We start from the raw sequence: 6752 nt of genomic DNA on the forward strand, positions 1-6752 counted from the left end.
CCATGGACTACTGAATAGCTCCTCTCAGCTGCCCTGTACAATGTGGCAGGAACCTAGTCTTTACCCTTACTGGGCAACTATACTCAGGATTGTTGTGGTGCAGTCGCTGCAGGCCAGAACTGGGAATCTGCCCCATGGGCACCACTGTCTCACACTATCCTGGGCCAGGCCCATCCTCGGCCAGGCCCTTTTTTCTGGCTGGGCTGTGTGGAGGCAGAAGGACAGCTCTCATTCGGGGAAGCCATTGGCTGCTCCTCCTCCTTGGGTTTGGAGGTTCCTGCGGGAAGACTCTTGAGGCGGGTGGGCGGGGGCCGGAGCCTGGAGGACAGAGACATATGTCACCAATTTCAGTTCTGCCCCGGCTGGCCTGAAGCAGTTTGGGACTTCCCAGGGTGGAAGGACAGGCTGGGGGGCCAGGCCACCTGGAGGCAGAACACACTCTTGAGTCCCCCTCTGTACCCTAATTGTCAACAGGGGAGGTGTGAAAAGTTCTGGGCTGCCTCCATAGGGTACCTGCTTGCCTCTTCTCTTCTTGAGCCCTTAGAGCAACCTTCCAGGACTTCCTGTTAGTCAACCCAAGATTATGGCAATAAGATACTTTTTTGGCCCTCTGAGCTCCCAGAATGAAGCCTTTAAGAGTTGCGACGCTCCAGGGGCACCTGGGAAAGATTTTCAGTATGAGAGTGAGGTGGTCTGGATAGATGACCCAGGAAGACCACATCCCCTCCCCAGACTGAAGGATAAGGCAGAAGCCATAGCACATCCACCCTAAAGGGCTTCACCATCCCAACCCCCCACAACTGTTTCCTAGAGGAGGAACAGAGGGAATGGAGTGGGCAGGTGAGAAAAGCCCCCACCTCTGCCTAGGGCGGTCACCCCCAAAGTCAGCTGGGAAACGGCTTGGCCTGAGGTAGCTCATTTGACCGGACCCTGTGCTCGGGAGATCAGTTGTGAAACTTGCTTCAAACCCCCAAACCACAAAAACGGCCGATTTTCCCAGCTCTGTTCACATTTCTCAGATCAGCCAAGGAGTCTTTATTATTTCCATCCGAAAAAATAAGCCAGGCCAGCCACCTGCCCTGGGGGGAACAAGAAAATTCCAAAGGTGCAGAGCCATGGTTCTGTGGAAGCCCCTTCCACACTGGCAAGCTGTTCCCACCAGCCTCTTTACCGACGTGGGGCCCGGAGAAAGGGCAAGGCCTGCTGGGCACTTCTGGAGAAATCTGGAGATCCGAACAGAAAGATCTTGAAGCCATTAGGGCTCCTTCAGAGCAAACTCTCCAATTGGCTCCTGGCTTTTCTGGAACCATTGTGAGTGAGAGCTAACACCATCTCCAGAAGACAGACGCTGCTTCTGGGTCTCCTGGGTAACAAAAAGTGGGGAATCATCAAAGCTCCGCTCCATCAACAGAGCAGGCAAGGAGGCCCTCCTTAAGGACCTGTCTCTGCAGTCACCAGCCTCTGTCCCCGGAAGATACGCCATTTGACAGAGCAGGCAAGGCTCTCCTTGGAGATCTGTCTCTACAGTCACTCACTTCTGCTTCCTTCTAGAAGATGTCCCATCCAGCCCCTGACCCCCAGATAAAGCTGATTAGACTCCTATGCTGTTTCTGCACCCTGCATCCTGCCTCAACCACCACATCCCAAAAGCCCTGCTCTCACCAATGGCCGTCCGTCCAGATCCTCTTTCTAGCTGCAGTCTCCTTTGGCAGGGACAGACAGATGCTCTGACTTGTATTAATTTCAGGGATGAGTCTACAAACAAAACCTTATTAAGCTTTTGACTGTGCAACATCTCTCCAAGTACTAGACCGAGTTTTATCCTGTCATGTCTGAGGGGATTAATAACCGTTCTTCGTGTTAACCGCAGTGCTGAGAAACACTGTGGTGGGCACAAAAGCCACTTGCTGCAAGTAGAACAGAGCAGCAGCATTGCTGAGGCTCAGAGGATCCTGCCTAGGACTTATCCCCTGAAGAGAAGGTTAGTGGATAAGTCCTACTTCCCACAGAGTCCGGGAAGCCCACAAAAATGAGGGAGGCCCCCTGAGGACAGGTTGAGGAACCCACCAGCTAAAGAGGTGCAATGGTCCTGGGAAACAGCAGAGGAAAAGGGTGTACTGTGTGAGTCTCAGCTCTGCGCACCTCCCAGGGGACTTGGGTTTGTACGCCCACATCGGCCAATCTGCATAGTAGTGTCTGTGGATAAACTGGGTGAACCGTGTATGGCTTTTCAAGGGCCTAGACTCGTCTGTGTCTCAATGAGTTTATTTTCCTGTGTGTTCAGGCCCTGCCTAATGCAAGCAGGCCCTAGGCCAGACACCAGACAGACAGAAAGCATATCACCTCACCCACAGTCACGGGGAGACAAGAAAGCATTCTCCAACAGCACACCTATGCTTTGAAAGCAGAGCACAGGGGACCTATGTAGCATGGCCTTTGGGGCCTTGGTCGTTCTGAGGAAGATTCTGGATGGCTGAGTGACCTAGGAGATGTGGGGGATGATCAGGTAGCTGGCTGTTAAAACCATGTGTAGAGTGAGATACAAGAGCAGAAGGGGGCCAGGTGGCAGGAGTTAAGGGAACTATGGGTATAGAAGTGTGGGTAGAGGCAGGGGGCAAGCTGGACCATAGGCCTAGAGCCTAGAGGCCAGAAGGAAGAGGGTGGAATAACACTGAGGACCACAGGAAGGTCATGTGCTGACAGCCGTCCAATCTTGTGGCTATTGGATAGATAGATGCTCAGAGGAGCTGGGCTGTAGGAATCCTGGATAACACCAGCACAGCCATACAGTGCGCAGTGACACTGGCTGGGGACTTGAGAGGTGCAGGAATGCACAGGCAATGGAGCTTAGTGACAGGTGACATGCAGGCCTTCCCCGTGTCTATGCCTACATGTATGCACGTGGTTGCCACATGTGTTCATAAGCAGGTATGGCTACGCACTCCATCCAGCTTGGCCCTCAGCCTTCTCTCATCCCTCACCAACCTTGGGCCCCGAATCCCACAGCCTCACCACGGACATGACAGTGACGGTAAGACAGACCCCCGTGTCGCAACTGTGTTTCCTCTCGAATCCAGGTCCGCCAAAGATTAGCAAGAGCTCCGGGTGCACTGGGCGATAACGCCCCCACCTCGCCCCTCCCCCCACTTCCTAATCTCTGATTCATTTCCAACTGATAACAGGATGAGGGCCAAGGTGACTAAGACATAAAATACCCAAACAGGTCCCCACCAGGCTGAAGCCAGCTGCCTGCAGGGTACTGGCCACCAGAGACCAGGAAGGCTGAACTGAATGGAGAGGGAGGGACAGAAAAAGGATTCGAGGGAGGAGGGCGGGCTGCTGGGTAAGTTGAGAGAAGAGACTAGAGAGAGGGATGAGGCCACAAGAGGGAGGAGGGGAAGGAGAAAAATGCAAGGGTGGAGGAAGGGAGAGGAAAGAGATGAGCAAGGTAGGAGAGGCAAATAGACGGAGAGGGGGGAGTCAGAGAGACAAAAGGGAGGTGGAGAGAGGTGGAGAGAGGTGAAGAGGGAGAGGAAGGGAGAACCAGGAGAGAGAAGAAAAGGGAGGCAGAGACCAAATATAGAGAGACAAAATAGAAAAGAATAGTGGGGAATAGGGAGAGATGAGAGAGAGAGAGAGAGAGAGAGAGAGAGAGAGAGAGAGAGAGAGAGAGACAGAAAGACAGAGAGACAGAGAGAAACAAACGAGAAACAGGGCAGACAGGAGGCAGAGACAAAGAAATAAGGGTCAGGTGATGGGCAAGAGAAAGAGACAAGGTGACTGATGTATAAGAGCAAAATGTCTCAGGGTGGTTGGGTCTGGGGACTTATGGAGGAGACAGGTGAAGCAGGGAAGGTCCAGGGAGGTGGAGACTGTATGAAATGTCACCCTGTTGTAAATGAAATCTGCTAACAATGAGAGAGGCAGAGGCATGCATAGAGACCAAAATGAGGTGACAGTCTGTGCAGCTGGGACACAACAGAGGAGTAGCCTTATTCACCTCACCTCTGCAGTCACAGACAGTGGCTGGGGCCAAGGAGTCAGGGACATACTCCTGTAACCCTCCCCTGCAGACCTCTCCCTGACTCAGGAAGCCAGACCCTTACCACCTCACATAGCCCAGGATGGAGCTGGAGGTTGTTTGAGGCTGGAGGAAGCTGACCAAGGCTGTCTGTCCACTGGGCCTACCAGAAGCAGGGTTTGGCTAGGGGAAAGGGTACCTAATAGTCTGTTTGGGAATCTTAGCAAAGTCTGGTGGGGCTGAACCATCCAGCCATGAGGTCTGTCCTGAAGCCAACAAAGTAGTGTAGGCTTCAATGTACAGTGGAAGGACCAGGCTACCAGGAGAGGTAGGAACTCCATTCCAGGCTCTGCTGAAAGCAGGGAAGGGAGGGTAGCCAGCTTCCTGCTCTTTTCCTCCCTGGCCCTTCCCTCTGTCCACAGAGGCCTGATGGTTCTTAGTGATGCTTAGCACTTAGGAGTGAGGAGAAGGGAGCCTCCTAGCCACCATCCTAGCCTCAGGACTCTTAATACCAGCCCCCCTTCCTAATGTAGAAGGGAAGGCAAACAGTTGCTGGTCTGAGGGACACCAAGAGCTAAGAGGACACCCCAGGGCTCCTGATGAGATAAAAGGGGAGGGTCCCAAGACAGCCAGGTTAGGAGTTCCAGGCTCCCCAAAGGGAAAGATGCCAAGGACTTCTGAGTTTGCACACCTTCCGTGCTCAAGTCTGGGCAAGAGGAGTGGGCAGTTTTTAGAGGAAATGGGATGAGCAGACGCCAAAAAAAAAAAAAGTACCAGTCAAAGAATCATAAGGCTCAGGGCAATTTCAGCCCCAAGAGGGTGAAGTGTGGCACTTTAGTAAGTCCTCTCTGTCTTCTCTGGCCACAAAGGATAGCAGCTGCCTGTGTCTGGCAAAGGGGACTTATGCCTTGGGCCAGGGACCAGAGAAAGCTCTCCTCTTTCCCTCCTGGCTCAGGGATGCCACCCCTCTGATTTTGCCATGCCCACCCCCTGATTTGCCATTCATGCCCGCCCCATGCCCTGACTACCGGCGACCACAGGAAGTGCTGCCCTAGCTCAGTACTTCCCGTTTCTGAAATCTGCCCCCAGCAGCCTGGTGGCCAGGGAAGGCAGACTTCCCGCTGCCTCCACCCTGGGCTCTTCCCACCGGTCACAAGTGGTTTGTTCCTGGGTAGAGGTGACCTTCTTGCCACAACCACACATCAGTTATTTATCAGAACAGGAAAGATGGCACCAGAGATATGTCCTCACCCCGCCCAGGAGGGCCTGACCTGCTCCAACGACCACACTCCTGTTCCCCACATCACACGGGGCCTGCTCACCACATCACATAGAGGGGTGTGGCTGGCACGTGCCAGCGGGGCTGCATTGTGGGGGTGGGCAGAGCAGGAGGTCTGGTGGGCAGGTATGGTGGGACCTGGGACCAATGGGCTTGAGCGAGGCTCTCTGTGTGGCTGGGGGCTGTTGAGACATCTGGTAACCTTTGGGTCCCATGGAAAGCACCTTCCACGTAGACCCTCTCCTGACAGGGAATCCCTTGGGGTTGGGACATGTGCTCAGAATGGATATGTGGCTCTATTCCAGGGGACTCAGTGAGGAATGGGAGGATCAGCCATCAGTATCCTCAACAGGAGCACCCTCAACAAATGAGCTAAACGGCTCTGTTCTCCGGGACATCATGTACATTCCTAGCCAGGACTTACTCAGTGCCAGTAATACTTTTCCACCACTAGCCGTCAATCATGATAATCCCAGCTGTCTTTAGACATTGCCAAATGTCCCCTGGAAATGCAATATTGTCCCAAGTCAAGAGCCATTAACCCAGGAGCACCAAGAGACCTTGTTTTTATATTTTATTTTCTTTTACAGTTTTGTGTTTTAAAGTCCTGGATGGAAGTGACTACCTAGCCAGTCTGGTTTTGGTTTTTTGGTTTTTTGGTTTTTTGGGTTTTTTTGTTTTGTTTTGTTTTGTTTTTGTCTGAAGACTCTGTCTGTAGGGACCCCTCTGGGGTTCTAGATGTAACTGTGGCATGGAGCCCGGAACCAGAAAGGGCTGTTGTGAAATGGGGGAGGTTTCATTTGAGGGAAGATTGGGGAGATGTACTGTGGAGTAAAAATGGGGTCACACTGGGGACACATGGCATGCAGGGTCTTGAGCCACAAGGAGCAGGAACTTGAGCCAGAACAGAGGGACAGGGTGTGTCCTGGACTCCCCGAGGGTGGGTGCTGGAACTGACTTCTCCCTCAAGCTGGACTGGAGGGCTGCAGTACAAGGAGACCTATAAAGCTGACCTGGGATGGTGTGTGTGTGGGGGGAGTGCTTTTCTACAACTGTAACTTCGCCATGAGCAGGTGTGGAGTTCAGGGTTATACAGCCCATCAGTTCTAACCCTACAGTTTCCTCCTCCTTCTCCTCGCCTCTTCTTCCCCTTCTCCTCCTATTCCCTCCTCTTCCTCCTCCTCCTTTTCTTCATCTTCTCTTCCCTCCTCTTCCTCCTCCTCTTCCTCTTCCTCATCTTCCTCTTCTGCTCCTCCTCCTCCCTCCTCCTCTTCTTCTCTTTATCTGTCTCCTTTTTCTTCATCTTCATCTTCTCCTCCCCTCCCCTCCCCCCACTCCTCTCCTCCTCTTCCTCCTCCCTTTTGCCTGTTATTTTTTGAGATAGAGTCTTGTGTAAGTCTTACCTGACCTCAAACTTGCTTTGTAGCCAAGCATAACCTTGAACTTCTGATC

The 6752-nt window shown here is 52.9% G+C and overlaps 1 long non-coding RNA gene across 2 annotated transcripts; it reads right to left on the reverse strand.

Moving 5' to 3' along the window:
• Positions 1-1016: 1016 nt before the first annotated feature.
• Positions 1017-6734, reverse strand: Gm35889. Of its 2 annotated transcripts, none has more exons than XR_391259.2 (3): positions 6704-6734; positions 1663-1755; positions 1017-1363 (listed from the first exon to the last, which is right to left on the reverse strand). It is a non-coding gene; the product is annotated as a predicted gene, 35889 (long non-coding RNA). The 2 variants fall into 2 exon arrangements; XR_391258.2 differs by lacking the exon at positions 6704-6734 and adding an exon at positions 5273-5306.
• Between the last annotated feature and the right edge of the window lie 18 nt (positions 6735-6752).

This window comes from Mus musculus, chromosome 7 (assembly GCF_000001635.26).
Source record: "Mus musculus strain C57BL/6J chromosome 7, GRCm38.p6 C57BL/6J".
Classification (NCBI taxonomy): Eukaryota; Metazoa; Chordata; class Mammalia; order Rodentia; family Muridae; genus Mus; species Mus musculus.